This window comes from Rhinolophus sinicus, chromosome 2 (assembly GCF_057876585.1).
Source record: "Rhinolophus sinicus isolate RSI-liver-muscle chromosome 2, RSI-T2T, whole genome shotgun sequence".
NCBI classification, from domain to species: Eukaryota; Metazoa; Chordata; class Mammalia; order Chiroptera; family Rhinolophidae; genus Rhinolophus; species Rhinolophus sinicus.
The window spans coordinates 52974696-52996984 of record NC_142502.1 but is presented as its reverse complement, the minus strand read 5'-3'; the positions used below and the strand labels follow the sequence as shown (position 1 = coordinate 52996984).

Below are 22289 nucleotides of genomic sequence, written 5' to 3'. Positions count from 1 at the left end.
AACCATGATGCAGCCAGTGATTTGTCAAGTGTTTCTGGTTCCAATTTTCAGACAAGCTGACAGAGATGAACACTGAATGAGAAATGTCCAGAGCTGGTATCACATAGTGTAGAACATCTGGGAGGTATGTTCCAATGCAAACTGACCTAGTCAGATGTTCTCATTCAATTCAAGAGCGTACGTGCATTAGGGCATGAATGTTGGGCTGCAAGTCACAGAGCACTGCACTGGAACAGGAAACTACGCAAGGACAAAAATGGCCAGAGTTCCCCCTTCCTCATTAAAGGAAACCAAAACAGTCTGAGCTTGTCCTAGAGCTGAGTGATCTGCTGATCTCCCAATGAATATTGGCACCACGGTCATGGACACACACACACACAAACTTGTAACAGGATAGGTTTGTAAAACCTCATATCCAAGAATTGTACAGTTTTTACTGTGACCCAAGAAAAAATTTGTGTCACGAAAGGGTTAAATGATTGCTCTTAGAAACACTGCAAGCCATTGATGGAGCCACTGCAAGGGTGAGGAGAGAAGCTGAGTTTGTATTTCTGAACTTGTTCTGGAGCTCCTGGGTCCAGTTAGGGAGGTTGTGCCCAACGTGTGCAGGTCAAGACTGAAACTCAGCAGTGACTCAGTCCTGTTTCCTACCCAGAGAGGGTGCCTTTCTCTAATTTGCTCAAAGGCACTAAATGGGGTAGCACCTGCCCAGGCAACACTGCCCTCCTTGTTGATTCTGAGCTTGTGTGACACATCTCAAGGAATGTTTATTATGATGTGCTGGAAATAATCATGTGGGGGTTTCGGTAGTTAATGAGTAACCAGCAAAAGATGTTTTATTCCAGGGGAATGTAAGAATAGAAGTGACACAGCAAATTTGTTTAGTGAGGGCATGTTTCAGAGAAAGTAGGAGAGTGAAAAAGGAAAAGTTACTGCGATAAAAAAAAAGAGAGGATATGGAGGTAGGGAGCACTGAGGGCAGTTTTGAAAAAAAAAGTTGACATTGATATGCACAAAATGGTTTAGAAATCTATGACTTGACTTCAGGGAAAGAATGTTTTAAAAACAGCTGAATATGTTTATTTTAAAAGCTATTTACTAAACATTGAGCTTACGCATTAAAAAAAATAACTTTTGAAAAATCACACTTGTTTCAACTAATTGGAAATTTGAGGAAGTGTGTAAACCTACTGTAGACGCATAATATTTAATAGTACTATTATACTATAACTGTTATACTATAACTATTATACTATGACTACCCTGTTTCCCTAAAAATAAGACCTAGCCAGACAATCAGCTCTAAAGCGTCTTTTGGAGAAAAAATTAATATAAGACCTGGTATTATATTATTATATTATATTATATTATATTATATTATATTATATTATATTATATTATATTATATTATATTATAATTATATTATATTATATTATTATTAAAGACCCAGTCTTATATTATAGTAAAATAAGGCTGGGTCTTATATTAATTTTTGCTCCAAAAGACGCATTAGAGCTGATTGTCTGGCTAGGTCTTATTTTCCGGGAAACATGGTATTATAACTATTATACTACAACTATTATACTACAACTATTATAACTATTATACTAAATAAACTATACCAGTTATCCAATGGTCAGCAATGCTGTGGCTTATTGAAGACCTTTATGTCTTTCTAGAATGAGCTGACGCCTGACCAGTTTTCTGGGTTTTAGTGTTAGACGCACTCACGTGGTGAGCAGAATGTGAAGGGCTCATCTGATTCCCACTTGCTCTATGAGTCCAGCATGGAAAGAATTCATTGGAACTTCTGTGGATTTGTAACCCTCAGCATTCCTGTGAGGAAGGGCACAGATGACATTTCTCCATTTTTCAAAGGGAAGGCTGAAAATAGATTGCTGAGCAGCTTCCCCAGAACCACACAGAAATAAAGTGTTTCCAAGCTTTCCCATGAAAAGTGATTGGAACTTTAGAAAAAGACCAAGTAGACAGGGGTTGAGTGCATTGAAAATAAAGAGAGTAACCCAAGGGCAAACATCGCCACAAAATCAAGGAAGCAGAAGCACCTCTGGGCTGAAAGAAAAGGAGCTTACCTCTAAACTATTGTCTGTGTCTATGTTACCAAACGATAAAGGGGAAGGGGGGGTGGTAGATGAAGGTAAAAGGGATCAAATATATGGTGATGGAAGGAGAACTGACTCTGGGTGGTGAACACACAATGTGGTATATGTAAATGATGTATTACAGAATTGCACACCTGAAACCTATGTAACTTTACTAACAATTGTCACCCCAATAAACTTTAATTTAAAAAAAGAAAGAAAGAAAAGAAGCTTACTCACTGGCCTGGATTTCTTCTTGAAACTTTCCTTAACTGTTCATTTTGAAATAATTACAGATTTACAGGACATTGCAAAGAAATGTACAGTGAAGTCTGGTGAACCCCTGACACAGCCTGTCCCAATGTTAACATCTTGTATAATAACTATAGTACATATCAATGCCAAAAATTACCGTTGGCGTAATCTATAGAACTTACTCAGGTTTCTGCAGTTATACATGTGCTCGTGTGTGTGTGTGTGTGTGTGTGTGTGTGTGTGTGTGTGTGTGTAGTTATATGCATTTTTGTCACATGTGTAGCTTAGTATTACCACCACCATAAGTAAGATACAGAACTTAACATGAAGTTTCCCTCATACCACCCTTTATAGCCACACCAGTCCCTTTCCTGCTGCCACCACCCCCAAGCCCTTACAACCACTAACCTATTTTCTATCTCTATAATTTTGTGATTTTAAAATTTTATATAAATGGAGTCATAGAATATGTAACCTTTGAGACTGGTGCTTTTGCTCTGCCTATCTCCGTTGAGGTTCATTCAAGTGCATCAATAGTTCATTCCCTTCTATTGCTGAATAATATTCCATGGTATGGCGGTACCATAGTTTAACAATTCACCGATTGAAGGGCATTTGAGTGATTCCCAGTTTTTGGATATTATGTACACAGCTACTATGAATATTTGTATACACATGTTTGTGTAAAAATATGTTTTCATTTCTTTGGGATACATGCCCAGGGATACAATTGCTGGGCTGTATGGGAAGTCCATTTTTAAGTTTTAAAAGAAACATGGTATTTTCCAGATTGAGTGTACATTTTACATTCCCACCAACAATGTATGAGTGATCCAATTTCTTCACATCCTTGCCAGCATTTGGTGTTATTATTTTTTATTTTAGCCATTATGATAGGTCTCATATCAGGATGCTATTTGCATCTCTCTAATGGTTAATGATGTTGAACATCTTTCCATCTCTATAGCCTTTGATGAAATGTGTGTTCATGTCCTTTATGCATTTTTCTAATTAGATTTTTATTTTACTGTTGTGTTTGAGAGTTCTTTATGCACTCGATTTATGTAAGTCCTTTTATGGATGTGTGATTCGCAAATACTTTCTCCCCAAATTGTCTTTTTACCCCCTTTTGCATAACAAATGTTTTTAATTTTGAAAATATTCAATTTTTCCATTTTTTCCTTTCGAAACGTTCTCAAAAAGCCACAGGACATCATTCACCAGGGGATGCCTCAGTGTCGAAACCACACCTCTGTGAAGCTATTTCATAATTGCAACAGGGCGAGAAGCAGCAATGCCAGTTTAATAGACATGTTGTTAGGCACCGATCGTGTACCAGGTACTGCTCTGTGCACTCAGGACTTGGCAGCGATCAAAACAGTGAGGATCCCCACCCACATATATTCAGATGGACGGAGACAGACAATGAATGTAATAAAAAGTTCATTACATAGTAGATAACAGGATTGTAAGTGCTGTGGGAAAGGCAAAAGGAGCAAAGGGTACAGGGTGCCAGTGGGGGATGTTTGCAGTGTTACATAAGAGTGTTGGGGTGGCTTTGCTGAAAAGGCGCCACTTGAGCTGACTTGTAGGAAATGCAGGAGTGAGTCAAGCGGATGTCTGATGGGAGGGGACTGCTGGAGCGAAGACCCTAAGGTAGGGGGGTGCCTGGAGTGTTCCTGGAACAGCAAGCATGTCAGCGTCTGGAGCAGAATGGCATGGGGGAGAGGGAGAACAGGGCAGAAAAGGCAAGGGGGCCAGGTCACGTAGTTCTTGGAGGCCAGTGTGAGAGAAGTGAGGCTCTGTCAGGGTGTTGAGCAGACGAGTGCAGACGTCTGACTTGGTTTGGACAGGGTCACTCTGGCTGCTGCGTTCAGAATAGTTTGAACGCAGGCAAGAGCAGAAGCAGGGAGATGTGTGGGAGGCGACTGCAGGGATCCGGAGAGAAATGACAGTGGCTTCGATCAGTGCAGATGGTGAGAAGCAGTGCAGGTGACAGCAGTGCAGATGGTGAGAAGTGGCTGGATGTAGGACACATTTGAAGGTAAATGTAAAGGCTTTCTGATGAACTGGGTGTGGGAGAGAGAGAGAGAAGGACTTCAAGGTTCAAGTGAGAACATGGCATAAATGTGACCCAGAGTATAAGACGACAATAGAATGTTAATTAGAAAGAAAAAAAAAAAAGGCAGAAAGAGTCAACAAAAAAAAGTCAGTTCAGCCTTTGCAGGGGGAGATGATTTAACAGTATAAACATTTTAAATGTATATATGCTTTTTTCCCCAACAATTTTTCCTTTTTAGGAATTTACCCTTCAGAGATACTTGCACATGTGCACAGTTATATGTAAAGGGATTTCACTACACAACTGTTTATAATTGTGAAAAGCAGAAACAACCTAACTACCTACCAGTACGGAAATGGTTTAAATATTATGGTACATCCAAACTATACATCATCATCCACATTAAGCCGAGTAATATATATCTACATAAATCTCTCCAAGGTACACTGTTACATGAAAAAAAGCAAGTGGCAGAATGATATATACAGTGGGTGAAGAACTGTCTCTCTGTATGCACACTCACATATCCACATATATGTTCACCTATAGGAGTAGGTCTAGCATAGGAAATTCTTGAAAGGTGCAAGTACTGAGTTTACTCTCTTTATATGTTTACACAGGCATTTAATACTGTTCTAATTAAACACATTTACAAAGATTGAATTACATCCAAAGATTTTTTTTGAAGTAGAGTAGAAGGATTATTTTCATGTTAATAAATGAGCTTCTTTACTATCATACTGAAAGGTCCAATGGGTTTCAGACCTGCACTCTTGGAAACATCCCTACCCCCCGTGGTTTGGGAGTGAGTCTGGGTTAGCTGGGGCAGCTGCACCTGCTCCCATCAGAAAGGTTCTGGAAGAACAGCATGGGGCTCTGTTGTGAGTGATAAACTTCAACAGGATTAGTCCTAACCCCAAATCCTGGATTGCTTTGTCACTTTTTGCCTTAAGTTGGGGGCAGCCTAAAGTGGCAGAGACAGGACTTGGAATCCAAAGAGTAGGGGGCCAGTCTCAGCTACTACTCCCGTGTCTCTGAGCTTGTTTCCATCTGTCAAATCAGGGACAACAGCTTGGGTCGAATGAGTGCTGTTGCTGGGAGCACTTTGCTCATGGAAAGCCCCCCAGCTCTCAGGGCTCTCAAGGCAGGATGTGTCTTTTCCTCTCTAAGCCATGGGTGCTGTGTTGTAAGGACTCTGGAAATATATTTCAAGTAGATGCATTTGGTGCAATTTCATGAGGTGCTTTTGCAGATGAAACAGACTAAGTATTTTGTGAAATTATGTGGGGTTTCTTTTTTTATTATAAGTTTGTGTAGAATGTTATTTCTGGATCTATGTAGGTTTCTTGTTTTCTTTCTTTAGTTTTCACTTTCATCTCCATCCCCAGTGACATTTGTTTGCAAGGGCATTCAAGGACAGAATGCCAGCAGTATAAGTTTGCCACCTATAGGTGGATATTTTCATTACAAGGGTTTTCCTGTGACCTAGACAGTGGTCTAAACAAAAACAAAAACAAAAACAAAATACTGTCATGGACAAAACGCCCCCATGACTCGTACTCTAACTGTACTCTACATGCACTTCCTTTCATTACTCTCACAAACACTGGTATTAATTAGGATCACCAGCAGTGATTACAAACCAGTGTAACTTTTGCTTTATGAAAATTTGTCCTAAATGTTACATTGGTATTTTTCTTATTTGATCAAGGTAGTTTGGATTTTATAATGTAAATATTATATTTCTTCAGAAAATTAAAAACAAACAAACCAGATCTAGATCATTCTGCCTCACTGCGTGAAAGCATGAGTCTGTACAGGTATAAACCATCATACGTACAGCTGAATAATGCTGGGTAATGGGGGAATGAACTGATTGGACTACATTTTCTGTGTAGTTCCTTCTAGCTTCATAAGCTAGACTCTATGGGCTGAAAGTAATTACAACAGTGATACATACCATTTATTAAGGCCTTATTACTTGTCAGTTGCTGGTTTAAGCACTAGCTCCTTTGATCTGCTAGACAAATCTATGAAATAGGTACCACTATTCCAAGTAAGAAAACTGAGACTTAGAGAGATTAAATAACTTGCCCCAAATCAAAAGGAAATAAGTGTTAGAGCCAGAATTTGAACATGGACAATCTGACTCCCAAGCCCATGTCTTTATCCACAGTACTATATATCCAAATAAGTGTTGTCCGTTTTTATATAGTTTCTTTGGAAGTCTTCCCATATATTACAATAATGCTGCCACTACTATTTTTGGAGTGCTGTTTTAGGAATAAAAAACTAGTCCAAACTGTTGGGTTAATTTGAATTAAACAAGAAAGTTGGTCTTACTGATGTTTGGCCATCTCCATAATAAGCAAGTGATTGAATCAACTGTGCTTTGAGCCATCTACAGCCAACGTATATGGACCATCTAATTCTCCATATGGGAAGGAGACAAAAGACACAGGCCCTGTAAGACAGTGTGTGCTGTGTGGTAGAGATATGGGAACTACCAAGGGTCAAGAAAGGGAGCCACCAGCCAGGCCAAAGCATTTGCAAAGGAGGAGTGGGGTGTGGGTAAGACAAAGCATGGAGTGTGGGGAAGGCAGATGATTTGGGAAAGTGCAGGCAGGTTTGACCAGAGAGGAGGGTCTGTCTCTGGAATCAGTGAGAAGGAATGTGGAAATGTGTGGGCCCTAGTGGAGGTGGGTGTTGTGTGCCACACTAGGCGATATGAAATCCCCTACAAGTAATGAGGAACTGCTTAGTGCAGGGGTCTTAGAAGGCCCTGCCTACATCCTGGTCTCATCTTTGTCCAGCAAGCTCCCAAGGTGATGCCCTTTACCCCCAAGGCGGCTGCCATCACCCTACTCCCATGGTGACCGCATTTCTTTCTGCGTTGAGACTGCCAGACCCACCAGAACTGCATTCATGTTGCATGCTGACATAGCCACCTCACGGCTGTTTACTTTAGGGGCCTCAAACTCAGCATGTGTCCACAGCACTTATCTGACCTCCCCAGGTTTCCCACTTCAGTTCACTGCTTCAATGTGCTCGAAGTCAACAGGGTCAACCCCTAAAAGACATAGTCAGGTCTCCCCTCTTCCTCCTTTCCCAGATCATACCAGTCACTGAGTCCTGTCAGTGAATCCTGGGTAGAGCACACAGGCTTAGGGGTCAGACGAACTTGAGTTCAAATTCTGATTGTCATTATTAACTGTGAGGCCTTGGCCAAGACATATAATTGAACTGAACCTCATTTTCACCATTTATAAAATGGATAAATGAGATAAAGTATGTAACAGAAGCTTGCTCCAGGTCTGGTATGAACAGAAGTAATATTATGCAACAAGCTTCTTTAATAGTCATCAATGTCCATTGGGTTGGTTAAAGGTTTCTGAATGACCTCATAGTAGCTGTGTGCTGATTATTTTCTATTTGCACCCCTCCCCACCCCCCAGATCCATTCTCTGCCCTTTCTACACTGCTCTATACTCCAGACACTGAATCTCTACAGAGCACCCCAGAAGGAAACTGGGCTCCCTCCAGCTGCTGGTTGGGTTCATCCAGTGGGCAGCCGTGGGAGAACGGGGGAGAGAAAGATCAGATGGTTTATTGCCTTGTTCTCTTCCTGCCGTGGCTTCAATGATGGTTATGTTGTCTAGGTCCCACCTCTAGTGGGTGGCCCCTCTTCTACATCTATAGCCCTCACCAGTTTAGAGAACTTCTCTCTCTCTCCTCTCCCTTTCAGACCTGGGGGTGGTAAGGGCTTCTTACTCTTGTTAGGTCTCTAGGTGTTTCATCATCCTTTGGTGGTGCCGTAACCCTGTTTCACTTCTGTGCAGTCCCTTCATTAAACTCTTCTCAGTTAAATCCCGTGCGTGGTCCCATCTGTTTCTATTAGAGTCAGCCTGGGACAAGGTACAAATGGCCATTTGGAAAGAACGATCTGGCAGGGGCTTGCAGGATGGATAGCAAGGATGGGATTCATCTGGAGAAGTGTAGATGAAGTACTGGGCTAGCAGAGGCAGCAATTGAGGGTGGGAAGGAATGGTAGGTGGAAATGCACTCACTTTTGCTGTGCTGAGTGCTTACCTCTGCTACGTGCTACATTGTCGAGATGACACGTGTACCCATTGTCTGCTTTGAAAGCCAAATGCTGCTTCTAGGTGACTGCCCGGGGAATTGAAAGATAAATCCCAGGAACTGAGCATCTGATGGGCAACCATACTGCCAATGAAGCCCTAATCCTGTTTTGCCTGCTCTAGCCCTGTCTCAGAACTAGTTATAGTAGATGCTGTATTTAATTAGGACTATAGATGTCTTTGTTTCTCTCTCAGCAAAATCCAATACGTACTCTCCATATTCCCTTAGCACTTCACAGATACCCCAGTTTAGGACTGGCCGCGTTGACTTTGAGGGCAGGGACAAATCAACTGGCTTCATTTCTGGTTCCCCAGTCTCCAGCCCCAAGCCTGCTTACCCTGCCCTGGCTCTGAGGAAGCCCAGTTGAGTGTCTGGGTTGGGGAGCTGGCTGGGGTAGGTGTGGTTGAGGGTGAAGGGCCATGAGTTCAAGCTGTGCAGAGCCCATGAACAGGGTAGGTGGGGGCAGAAACAGCTTTGAAGTGAGCGGCATGTGGCAGGGGCAAGGGGAGCAACAGGAGGAAGCTGGTAGAGCTGGGCGCTCACCCTTATCAAGATGTCACAGTGCAGAGGGGGAGGATGACAAGACTGGCTTTCTCACCCCAGCTGCCTCTATGCCTCTTTGTCCTTGCATAATTCTGGCTCTACAAAAGTGTACAATAAATGTTATGTAAGTAAATAAGGACACCACTGCTCATGTTGTTGAATTGGCCAAGGAATTCTTTCCAAAGAGGGACACTGGAATATTTTTTTTCTGCAAAAACAGCCATACACTTTTGAGTTTTATCTCCTTGCCCTTTTTAGAGATTGTTAAGGAAATTGACAACATACATTTTCTTTTGGGCAAGATCCATGATGGGTTCATTGTTGAGTTACCCTAGGGCCTAGAATCTAGTAGACCTTCACAAAATACCTGTGGAATGGCTGGCTCCATGACAGCAGGCTGGAGAACGAGGTAACACTGTGAGTGCTTAGAACTGTTTCTGTCTCACCGAAGACGCTACCCGACGGTGTTCAACATTCCCATCACAAATTTGAGATTTGGTTTAAATGAGACTTTCCTAACGGAAGCAGCCTGTTCTCTTTCCTCTGACTTCACATTGCCTCATTTTCCCCTCTTTCTCCATGGCAGAAGCAGAACTTGCCCTGGACAATGTGTGCCCATAGCAGGAACCCTGCAGCAGGCCCCGCCGTCGTGCCTTCCAAGTCCAGCATGGATTTTCTCCCCTGTCTTTTCTCTGGCTCTCCCCACTGCATTTCAGGACTTGGAAATGCATTGTAAAGACTGCCCTAATCAATTCCTGGATTAAAAAGGATGGCCTGAGAATGCCGTGATAATCACAAGAGGAGAGAGGGACCCTGCCCCAAGTAAACTCTTCCCTCTTTGTTTTTCATGTTTTGATCTTATGAGCCTTGAGTAGGCTCCATTGAAAACAATGGCAACCGCTTCAAAGGGGAATATCAAGCCCTTTGAATGGGCTAATTCTGCTCCAGTTTCCCGCCATTTATCCGCCCTTGACAAGCACCAGTAGAAGTCAACAGGTGGTTGTTAAAATATAAATGGAAAGGCTTAACTCTAAAACATCCCTATCTGAGGGGATTTTTAGAAGACTTTACTCTGTGGTTTTGGCAGTGACTATGTGTTTCTTTGCCAGCGTACTGAGTAATTTGACCTGTGTCACTCAGGCGTTAGAGATTTTCATCACTACTATCTCCAAATAAGATCTACCCATGCTTTCTCTTCCCCACAAAACTCAAAAATAAAATGTGAAGGGGGGAGAGAGAGAGAGAGAGAGAGAGAGAGAGAGAGAGAGAGAGAGAGAGAGAGAGAGAGAGAGAGAGAGACTGAGGAAAAGGACAAAGGAAAGGGAATGATACAGGAATGCTTGGTGATTCTGCATTTTATTCCCTTATTAAAGTCACATTTATATGTGTCAAAAACAGTGTATTTTGATGTGTGGGCAGAGTGGGAGGAGAGGTGTTTTGCAAGCAGACTTCTCTCAGTATAACTTTCTCTGTGCTGACAATACTGTGACAAATTATTTGAGTTATCTATACAAACAACATACACGCGTATTTAAGTCACTGCCAGCTTCTCAAGTGAGGTTTGAGAAACAAAGCAACAAGCAAACAGAGGAGGCAAGGACCATAGGGCAAAACCTTTCTAGTTTATCCTTAATTTTCTTCGGTACTTTCTCTTTCTTTACTCCTTAGGCAACCAACCACAAGAGACAGAACATGTGACCCTACAGGAAAATATTGACTCCAGGCAAAGCCTATTTTCCAAAGCAGATTCTGCGTATTTCAAAATGGTAGCAAGTTTGTCAGTATAATATATCACGTCAGTATAATATTTGCAACTTTATTGCAAATTTAGGGATTTAATTCAGAATCTAACTTTACATTCTTTATCTTCTTTAGGAAATAATTCACTTGACACTAGTTTAGAAGAATAATCTGTCCTTACTTTCCATTTTGGTAAGCCATTCTGAGTATTTAGTAATTCCATAAAACAGCTTTAAAGGGATAAATATGACACTCTTTTTTTCTAATCTAGAGGTAGAAATCTTTGATTGTATAATAAAATAATATATATATGCTTATATATAATATATTCATATATATATATGTCAGAGCTCAGCTTACATATGTGATATTAATAAGCTGTATGAATCATATAGAAATCCCCAGGTAGACATCAGTGATAAAGGGCAACACTCACATTAATAGTAGGCCAGTGTGGAGTCCTTCATCCTCCTGCTTGTCCAGGGGAAAGAAAACCTGGAGCCTTGTCCCCAAATATCAGGTTCAGTCAGTAGGCAGAAAATCTGCCCCTAGGAGCTGCCATCTGAAAGGCCTTTTGCAGGCAGGTCCCTATGCCTCTTAACTTGGAGTTTTCTAAGATGCCTGAGGCTCCTCCTCCCAATGCTCTCCTCTGATATGGCCCAAGGGAACACACACCCTGTTTTAGTCTGATGCCAATTTCAGACGGGCTTTGGATAGCTGACCTCTGTAGAACAGGCACCCCTGGTAGCCTGGGTGACTACACTGTGTTCCCAAACACCAGGATCCCATCTCAGCCTGCTGCGGCCGAGCCCCAGCCTTCGTGGAGCAGGGAGAATGCCCACGTGCTTTCTTTTCAGTCAGAGGAAAAGGGCAGGCTTGGACCACAAGGAGTTGCACAGATTACACAGATGAGTTCGGAGAGAGCATCGTTTAGAATGATTTGATCTTGTTTCTTTCCCTGTGTACCAAGCTTGATCTTTCCCCAGAATATAGAGAAGTTGCCAGAAGAACTGAGAAAAAGGCATTTATAAACATTGTAGATGTAGAAAGATTTTGTTCCTCAGCCCTTGTGATGGAATGGCAGACATTAGTACTTGATAACCTTGATGGTCATGCTTTTTGGAAGTAAGTACATGTCTCTTATTGAGCGTCTAAATTAGAGGGGAGAGGAGGCCCACTAACATCCCACATGCCATTAGCATCAGAAACATGGTAAAGTTACAATTTTAACAGCTAATGAATGCCAGAAAGTGCTGTAAACTAAAGAATAACTATCAGGCAAATCCATAGTGGTCCCTCTACTGGCTAATTAGTTCTGTGGGTTCTAAGAGAATTTTCTACATCAGCCATTAAAACAACACCCCCCCCCCAAAAAAAAAAACAACAACCCAAAAAAAACCAAAAAACTGATCCCAGATGAAAAGGGAAGGAGTATCATTAAGTTGTAAATGTTTAATTAAAACTTTGTGAAAAGCAGATAGCAAAAACTGAATAGTACTATTTTGGCTCAAAAAGAGAAAAGAATGACTTTTCATGTAGCTGAGTGAACACCCATCCTGGGAAGACAATCAACTCCTGTTGCAACAGGCTGCCATGTGTAAAATACCTTTTCAAACTCCTCTTTGGGAAACTGGTTTCAAAATCATTTACTACAGCATCATAGTCTTGCCTTGTTTTTGACCAAAGCTGTTTTTACCTAGACTGACTGCATTAATTTTAGGCTATTTCAAAAAATCAGATTCTCTCCCAGAGAACAAATGTTTGCCACCACTGAGGAGAAACGTACCTCAGCTTGTGGAGGGAATTCTGAAAGAGAGTTTCAAAAACTTGAAGGCAATAACTGCCTTGTTGAAATCAGCACAGTCTACCGAGATAATTACTTTGAAGGAAATAATACTCATTCAGGTGCAATTTTTGGGGTTTGCTGAAAGTCAAATAGCTTTATAATCAGTCCTTATAAATTTTATAACCAAATTCATGAAAGTCAGTTTTAACCAAAGGAAAACTGTTGAAATTTATACAATTCCTTTTAAGATATAAGAGGAAAAGACATTTTTTTTTTCTCCTTTCCTTCAAAGCACACTGACATGTTCAAAACTCTTCTTTTTAGGTTCTTAGTGTTTATGAAAAGACCTTATATCACTTACCATGTCTGTAATTACTGGCTAAGAAAAATTATTTCCCCATTTACATTTTTTATTCTTTCTGTTCTGTCTTCTACAGCCTATTGCAATTTTTTGATCTCTAAATTTTAGAGATTTTAACTGATTTTATTTTTCTTCAAATTCATTTCTTGATGATAGTTCTCTGGCAGCCAGGAAGGTGGAGCCCATTTAGGACAAATAGAAATAAAGCCTCAGAGGAATTAAGCAAAGTCTGAAGTTCTAGCAGATACTATTAATTCTGTTTTCAAGATGTTTTTTTCAAGATATTTTTCTGATAAATTTTCCCAGACATCTATTAACTGTAGTAATATGAGAGCATAATTGGCCTGGGCTCCAAATCATTCTTCCCTCATTCCCCCTCCCTACTCACTCACCATTGTCCTGTCCCTGAAAGTCACATTGACATCTCTGGAGCCACTGGAAAATTTTCAAAGCCCCAAAGTTTTCCAAAGTGCTGACTTAGGGAGCTGGATTGCTTGGTGTGCATTTATAGAACTTTTCCACCAGGTTTCCTATTCATGTGATGAAGCAATCAATATGGATGAAGTGACTATAGAAAGCTCTGATTCTTACCTCATTATGAAATTACCAGCTCAGCTATACACAGATAAACACACCGGGGGACCCCACAGGGCATTTGGGGGAAGAAGGTAGGATGGGGTGGGAGGGCAGTTGGTAATAATTCCTGGGAAATAAAGAGCATTCATCCCTCAAAGCTTTTACACAATCTCTTTAGAAGCCACTGGGGTATCAGGACAAGCAGGGCGATCCTCTGTGAGGGGGATAGGGTTTGAACTCAGGGCTTCATCAGTTGCCCCATCATCCACCCAGACTCAGTGTTTTGAGCCTCAAAGCGTGGAAGACATGGACAGCCATTGTGCTAAGCACCCATATTTTGGGGGGCCCACACTCCACGTGTGAGCTTGAAGCAGCCGATCTTCAAGGTCAGCATGTGTGGGCGGGCACTGTCACGGAGTTGGACACTTTGGGGTGAGATGGTCCTATCTTACCCTCCCCACATATTAGTTGCACGACCCTGAGAGACTTACTTAGCTTCTCTGAGTGTCTAAGTAGAAGAATGAGGAGGAATGCCAGCTCACAGAGTTCTGAGAGAACTGGACATAGAAGGGAAATAACGTATGAACACCTGCTTTACACCAACACCCCCCCCCCCATGCTGAACCCCTATTACAACTCTGAAATCAGCATCCAGCTGGTAGTAAAAGCAATTATTGAAGAGGTGGTTCACCACCAGGCCTTTCTGAATTCATTTCCTGTCCTTTTCTGCTACTTCATAGTACTCAGTAAATGTTAATTCCTCTTCCAGAAGATTCCTTAAAGCAAGAAGGAATAGCAGGGCAATGGGAGAGCAGGAGGCTGGGGGACGGAGCCAGACTCAGTAATGGTCTGTGGAAGGTACTGGTGCTTTGTGGGGACATGCTGGCAAAGAAAGATGTGTTTTCAAACCCATGTCCTTAATACCAGCCAAGGTCAACCTGAGAACAATTTGCAGTGGAAAATTACACCCGGCAAATTCTGCAGCCTGATCCTAATTAGGAGCTAACCTCTCTTATTAGGTGAACTTTTTCTTTATTCCTTCACTGTGGCGCATGGACTGTCATTTGTTAATGAAATAGCATGCTAATATATGTCGTCTTATAATTTGTGGATGATCAAGAGAAAAGATTCTTTCCTTAGAAAAACAGGGCTTTTATTTCTCACTTTTCATTTTTTAATCCCTTCAAAATAACTAGTCCTTTAAACATGTTATTTTGGCCTCATGATAAAGGAGTGGGGAACGAGACCACCTACTTCCAGAGCCTTCTTTCACATTTACCCATTTGTTCAGTTGTGGTTTCGTGGTTTCAATTCAGCCATCGTTTATTCAGATCCAAGAGGACACTGAATGAAACTCTCTGAAGTGGAGGTTACAGCTCCAAAGAAACTTACAACCAAATGCAATCAAGGCAGACACACATGTAGGCAAGTGAGAGATAATGGGGGTAAAAACAGTGCAGATTTATAACCACAGACAGTGCAGATTTATAACCCAGGCCTGATGCCACTCCTGGGCCCCATTTGTTGCTCTAGGCGCTTTTATCTCATAGGACCTCTGAACAGGGCTGAGTAATAGTTATGGAAGTGTTAGAAAAAGACCAGATGCCCTAGTTTCTCCTTGTCATGATGTCTCTCCTTTCTAATCCACACAAGACTGCTTAGATTCTGGGTGTTGGCTCTTACTTTGAAGGCATTTGGAAATGAGGTGCCTCTCCTGACAATGCTCTATCAACCGTACTCAGAAGGCAGGTCAGTTCCGAAACAACTCATTGAGCTGTTTCAGGCACCATGGGAGTAAAAGACAAAGACGACATGGGCCCTGCCCTGGAGGGAGTTATTCTGCACTGGGCTGGAAGACCCACAGACTGACACTTACAGCATCGCGAGGAGGCACAGCCATGGAGGGAGGGAGGGGACGGAGAGAGCAGGGAAGGGGCACTGCTATGCAGGGTTTCAGCTCCCGCTCCCCACATAAGAATGCAGGATATGGTGAGGCCAAAAGGAACACCAATGAAGCCATAGATAGGGGAGTCATACCGCTATATTCTCACTGGAGGCTGGGTTGGAGACACAGGAAGCAAGAGCCTCATGATCTGCAATCTGCTGTCTGCTTCTCTGCCAATCAACCCACCCCACTTGCTAGCTACAACCTGCCGTCTGCTTCTCTGCCTGCCTACCTACCTACAAACCAACCAACCCCTGGCGTAGCCATGGCAGTTATGTCAGTGGCTAATGGCTCACTGGTAACAGCTGATGGCCACCCGGTCACAGCAGATGGCCATCTGATTACAGCTGACGGCCATCTACTACCCAAGTCAGCACCTTTCCACATGAGGCCGAGAGCCTGGAAACTGCTTTCTGGGATTCTGTCAAAGTACCCCACAGGTACTTTGCCAGCTCAAGGCGACTTGAGCATTCTCAAGAGGTCTATAGCCACAGAGGCCTGAAGGTCCCATAGGCCTTCCAAGCATGGAGACCAACTGAGCTGAAGAGTGGGGGGGAGGGCAGATGAGGGAAACAAAGCAATGAGGCAAAAGCCACAGGCACTGAGACCTGGTAGAGCTGCTGTGTCTGTATGTACAGAAGAAATAGAGAGGGTTTGTATTAGTTTCCTAGGGCTGCCATAACAAAGTACCAAAAACTAGGTTGCTTAGAACAAATCCATTGTCTCTCAATTCCGTAGGCAAGAAATCTGAAATGCAGGTGTCAGCCGGGCCATGCTCCCTCTGCAACCTGCAGGGGAGGATCCTTCCTTGTCTCTTCCAGCTTCTGGCAGTCTCGTATGTCCTTTGACTCCAATCTCTGCCTCCTTCTTTACTGGGCATCCTCCCTGTGTCTTTTCACACCATCCGCCCTCTCTGTATGTCTGTCTCTGTCCAAATTGCCCTTTAAATAAGGAACCAGCCACACTGAATTAGGCCCCCCTGAAGGTCCTAATTTTAACGTGATGACATTGGTAAAGACCCTATTTCTAAACACATTCTGAGTTAATGGGGGTTAGAACATCAACATCATCTTTTCTGGGGGGAAACAATTCAATCCATAACAGGGATGAAAGGAGAGAAGTTACCTTCAGGTTTTTTGAAGTACAAAAAGCACAAAAATAAAAAACCCTTCCCCAGAAAGCCTTAGGTTTTTCCTCCCTTAATAAAACCCTGTATCTGCCCTTGTTTTAATCATCCTTTAATAAAACATTGTCCCTTGAGTACCATGACTCAGGTTCATGGTACTTTGTAGAAGACTTGAGGGCTTTGGCCACTGGCTGTGTCATTTCCACATACTTCAAACACTTCAGAGAAACTGTGCCGGCTTTGAGGCTTGAATGGGAAATCACCCTCTTTCTCCCAAAGTCGTCCTTGACAGGAAATGAAAGGTTTTTCCTTAACCCTCCTTCGAATCCCTATTCTCTCAAACGAACAACTGTGAATCAGTTTGTAAATAAAATACCAAGTGCGATCTTTTGATTCTGTTTTGTTTGTGTGAAGCGGGTCATAATTTTGAGAGTCTTTTTTCTTTAATCAAACATTTTAAATCAGATATTTTCAATGGGAAATTGCTGTGCACACACAAAGTAAAAAAAAAAAAAAAAAATCAAATGGTGCAAAACATTAAACACTAAGTCTCTTTTTCCAGTCCCCACCTCAGAAGGCACTGCTCATAAATTTCACATAAAGGCTTCCAGAATTATTCTATGGAGAGCCTCGAGTTTAGACAATTCATACTTAGTCGTGAACATGTTGTTAAATGAACAGCAGCCTGGGGTGGAGGCTGTAAATATTCTCCAGCAGGGTTTGTTAGACATCAGGGACTTTTACCATTGAACCCATTGCCTGAAAAGTACTCTTAATTTCCTAGATTCTGTTCGTTCTTTGCTGTCTTTCAGGGTATCTTTCCCACTACAGGAAGGCATTTGTCTGGCTAATAACCTGCAAGCAGGAAGGATATTCTGTAACCTCATTTTATTCTGTTGACCTTCACAAGAGATGTCTCAACCGATCCCATTACCTCTTCTCTAGATGGGACAATGAGCGTAGTGAGCGCTCAAGAAGGCTTTATAAAGTTTACTTTCCTCTGTTATTTTCAATGTCTACATTAGACAATTCTTCAGTCTATTATTTTAAATTTTGTGTTTGTTCCACATTTTTCAAGCAGTTCTTATGTATGAGACTGGGTGCCATGCAGGTGAGGGTACCAGGTGGACTAGTGCCCTAAGACAGCGGCTGATGCTCAGGGTGGGGGAGTAGGACATGAGGGAGGAGGAAGCAGATAAGGCTGGATAGAAGAGACACAGGACCGGAAGGCTGGAGATACCGTCAGTGGTCAATTCTTGTGGCCAGTTGTGTCCTGAAGTATCTGAATAGCTCCATTCTGGTTGAGGGTTGTGTTTAGTATGTATTTTTTCAGTTGATGCACATGAGATAAAACATATAATAAGAGATACAAATTGCTCCTGAAAATGATTCAAATAATGAAGGAATTTTACATGTGATCTTTTAATTTTTTCTTGACTAAATCTTAAGTTTTGGTGAAATGGTAACTCAGGTTCTGTGAAAGGTCTGACATCCATTTAAATAGATCACCCATTCAGTGTGCATCAGAATAGCCATTCAAGGTGGTTCATCATGGGTGTTACTATAGTTGCAACTCTCATCGCAGCTGGCTTTTCTCTGTTTCGTAATTTTATGTCTTCCTGGGGGTAGGGGTGGTATTGGCAGTAGTTTGCTCCTACAGCTATTGCTTAAACTAGGAAGTAATAGTCTGCAGGATTCTCCTTTTCTCCACATGTGATAGGAAATATAAAGAAATACATTTAGGGCTGGCCCGGTGGCTCAGGCGGTTAGAGCTCCGTGCTCCTAACTCTGAAGGCTGCCGGTTTGATTCCCACACGGGCCAGTGGGCTCTCAACCACAAGGTTGCCAGTTCAATTCCTCGTAGTTCTGCAAGGGATGGTAGGCTCTGCCCACTGCAACTAAAATTGAACACGGCACCTTGAGCTGAGCTGCCTCCCGGATGGCTCAGTTGGTTGGAACTCATCCTCTCAACCACAAGGTTGCCAGTTTGAGTCCTGCAAGGGATGGTGGGCTGTGCCCCCTGCAACTAGCAATGGCAACTGGACCTGGAGCTGAGCTGCGCCCTCCACAACTAAGACTGAAAGGACAACAACTTGAAGCTGAACGGCACCCTCCACAACTAAGATTGAAAGGACAACAACTTGACTTGGAAGAAAGTCCTGGAAGTACACACTGTTCCCCAGTAAAGTCCTGTTCCCCTTCCCCAATAAAATCTTAAAAAATAAAAATAAAAAAAAGAAATACATTTAATATAAATAACCAAGCCTGCCCCCCCCCCCCCAAAAAAAAGGGATACCATTTGATCAAATATACTGTATGGGAGAAATAATTTTTAATGTCAGCTTTAAAAGTCTGTAAATTAAAAATAGAAGAGAACCTTTTAAGACCTTTGTCATATCACGAAGCATGCAGGCATGCTTGTTAATTTGTGATGACATTTTAAAACAGTCCTATTTTGCCAGGAGAGATAATGATAGGGCATATTCCCATTTCTTAGGAGGTTTACAACTTCCCCTTAACTCCTGTGTTGCAAGAAAAGTAACTGCCCACCCAGCAGCTCCACCTGGGGCAGCCTCCCTCCAGCCAGAGCCTGCTGTATCCTGGCTCAGCAGAGCAGTGAAAACAGGGGCTCTGATTCTTGACTATTCTTCAACTGACTCCTACAGAATCCCCCTGTGAGGAAATCTCCCACTGAGGCACAAAAGAAGTATCTACTGGGAAATTCCACAGTTAAATCTAAGCTTTAAAAGAACAGCAGAAAAGGAAAAAGCATGCTAACTAGCTCCCTTTGTACATACATAATAGAGAATCATGAGACAGCACTGCCTGTGTTCCCTCAGCCTTTACCTGGAATATTGTTCCGTGACCGACTTTCTTCTATTCTACAATTTCAACATCACCTACTTAGCTATGATTCTGTGGAGAAATCCATGGTTTCACCTTGGTAGATTCAATTTTGCCCTAAAAATATAAACACATCATACTTGTCTAGGCAAATCATAATTTTTGTGTGTGTGTCTAATTTCTTTTGATTCCTGAACTAAAGTTTTAACTTGAATATTATTTAACTATGTGCATTTTTATGAAATTAAAGATAATTCAATGAGACGTGGGAAAATTATTTGTTTCAACAATTATTTGTAGTAGCACATATTGGGAACAAATATAAAAGCCCATCAACTTAAAAATGAATAAATTGATATATTCATACAGTATAATAAAATATGTCAACATGGATAAATCTCAGAAACAACATAAAGCATTTTTATAACCTCATCTTGGAAGTGATATCCCATCACTTCTGCCATATTCTGTTCATTAGAAGTTAATCTTTAAATCTAGTCAACATTCAAGAGGAGGGAATTGCCCAAGGTATCAATACCAGGAATCAGGGACCACTGTGGGTCATCTTAGGTTGCCTACCACAACTGCTATATATTGTGTTTGGATACATGTGAAAACAGCATAAAAGTATGTAACAAAATTACGTAGGTATATCAGTAATAGTATAAAAACAAGTACATGAAAGAATAATTCAAGGTAAGGATTAGCTCTGGGATGGAAGGGGAGAACAGGATTGGCAAAGGGTATACCAGGACATCAACTATACCTTTAATGTTTTATTTCTCTTTTAAAATGTAAGCATGGAGACTTTCTGGTCAAGATGCCAGAGTAGGTAAATGTTTTGCTCACCTCCTCTCAGGACCACATCAATTACAACAAAACCACAGAACCATTATTGAGAATCTCCTGAAATCTACCTGAACTGAACCCATACAACTAAAGAAGCCACCTTGAGACTTGTAGGAGAAGCAGAGATGAGGAACAAGCTGGTCCCATACATGCGTATAAATATTAAAAATCAGGAGGGATATCTCAGCTGTGGAGGTTCCCTCCCTGAGGAGCAAGGGGTTCCAGTCCTTCCCCAGCCTATGGCTTTGGTGCCAGAGAGAGAAGTCCCCATAACTTCTGGTGGTGAAAATCAGCAGATTGTGGCTGAGTGGGAGGGTGGTTGGAGTCCCAGGCTCTCCTCCTAAAGAACCCTCTCATGGACTTACTTGCTGACTGACTCACTTGCTCTGAGCTTCAGCGCTGGTGCAGCAGCTCCAAAGGCACCAGGGAAACACAGGGAGGAACTGAGTTGTCTGGCTTCAGGGTGCAGGCTGGAGGAGCAGCTTTCTCACGAATGGAGGAGCTGGTAGAAGCCATTTTCTTTCTTTGTTGAGCCCGCCCCCTCCCTGCGTGCAGACACAGGTGGCCGCCATATCTGAGTCTCCATCAAAGTGGCTAACACTTTTCATCTGCCCCTCCCTAGTGATTCCCTGAGACCTCACCCCAGCCAACTTCTGGGCACAACTGAGCTGCTTCCAGAGATTTTTCCATATGAATGGCCTGCCTTGGCTCATGCTGCAGACTTTCTGAAAATCTCTCAAAGGTTCACAAAACCCTAACAAGCAGCATCTGGCTTCAGTGCATCCTGTATCTCTGGCTGAGCAGTTCTAAGCCTGGCACTAGGGAGAGCCAGCCTTGGTGTGCAACTTGGCCTCTCAAGGCCCCTCCAAGCATAGTGTGGGCAGCGACCATGTCTGCATTGCATTGTGGCTCATGCTGGATGGTCCTCCGCAGGACATAGACTGCAGCTGAACTTGGCCAGCAGTGGGTCCCCTTCCAGGAGGCCTTGGGGCTGGCAGGTCCAGTGGCCAGCTTCAGACTGGGCCAGAGCATCACCTGGCCACCTCCAAGGACAACACACCCAAAGGGCAGACAGGGCAGGCACCAGAGCCCTGCTGAAGTAAACCATGCTCTGCAGGGTCAGCTCCTGCACAATAGCTCCTTCACTGAATTCACATCCAGTCCTCACATGCAATCAGCCTGAGGATCAATCCCTCCTATTGACATGCAAACAGCAATCATTTCTCAACTACAACAGGAGGGAGCACACAACCCACACAAGGGACAGACCAGGGAGACTGCACCACTGGATCCCACAGGACACATATTACATAAGGCCACTTTCTAAGACTAGAAGGCTAGCAGCCCTACTTAATACATAGAAACAAACACAGCAGGGCAGCCAAAATGGGGAGATGAAGAAACATGTCCCAAATTAAAGAATGGAAGAAAACTCCAGAAAAAGAACTAAACAAAATGGAGATAAGTAATCTACCAGATGAAGAGTTCCAAACACTGGTTATAAGAATGGTCAGTGATCTCAGGGAGAACTTTAGCAAAGAGATAGGAAACATAAAAATGGAGATAGAAAACATAAAAAAGAACTAGTCAGAAATAAAGAATGTAATAACTGAAATGAAGAATACAATAGAGGGAATCAACAGTAGAGTCTATGAAGAAGAGGATCAAATCAGCAATTTAGTAGATAAGGCAGCAGAAAACTCCCAATCAGAATGGCAAAAGGAAAAATAATCCAAAAAAAAAAAAACAAAAAGAAGAAAAAAGAGAGAGTTTGAGGGGCATCTGGGACAACATCAAGCACACCAACCAACATTCATATTATAGGGGTACCAGAAGAAGAGAGAGCAAAGAATTAAAACCTAGTTGAAGAAATAATGACTGAAAACTTCCCTAACCTAGCGATGGAAATAGATATATAAGTCCAGGATGTGCAGAAAGTCCCAAACAAGGTGAACCCAA

The 22289-nt window shown here is 42.3% G+C and overlaps 1 long non-coding RNA gene across 1 annotated transcript in view; it reads left to right on the top strand.

The window, feature by feature from the left end:
* Nucleotides 1–3921: 3921 nt before the first annotated feature.
* Nucleotides 3922–22289, top strand: part of LOC141571690 (uncharacterized) — a 45988-nt gene continuing 27620 nt past the window's right edge. The window contains exon 1 of the long non-coding RNA XR_012496696.1: nucleotides 3922–4014. This is a non-coding gene — a long non-coding RNA (uncharacterized LOC141571690). The remainder of the gene's footprint in view (nucleotides 4015–22289) is intronic.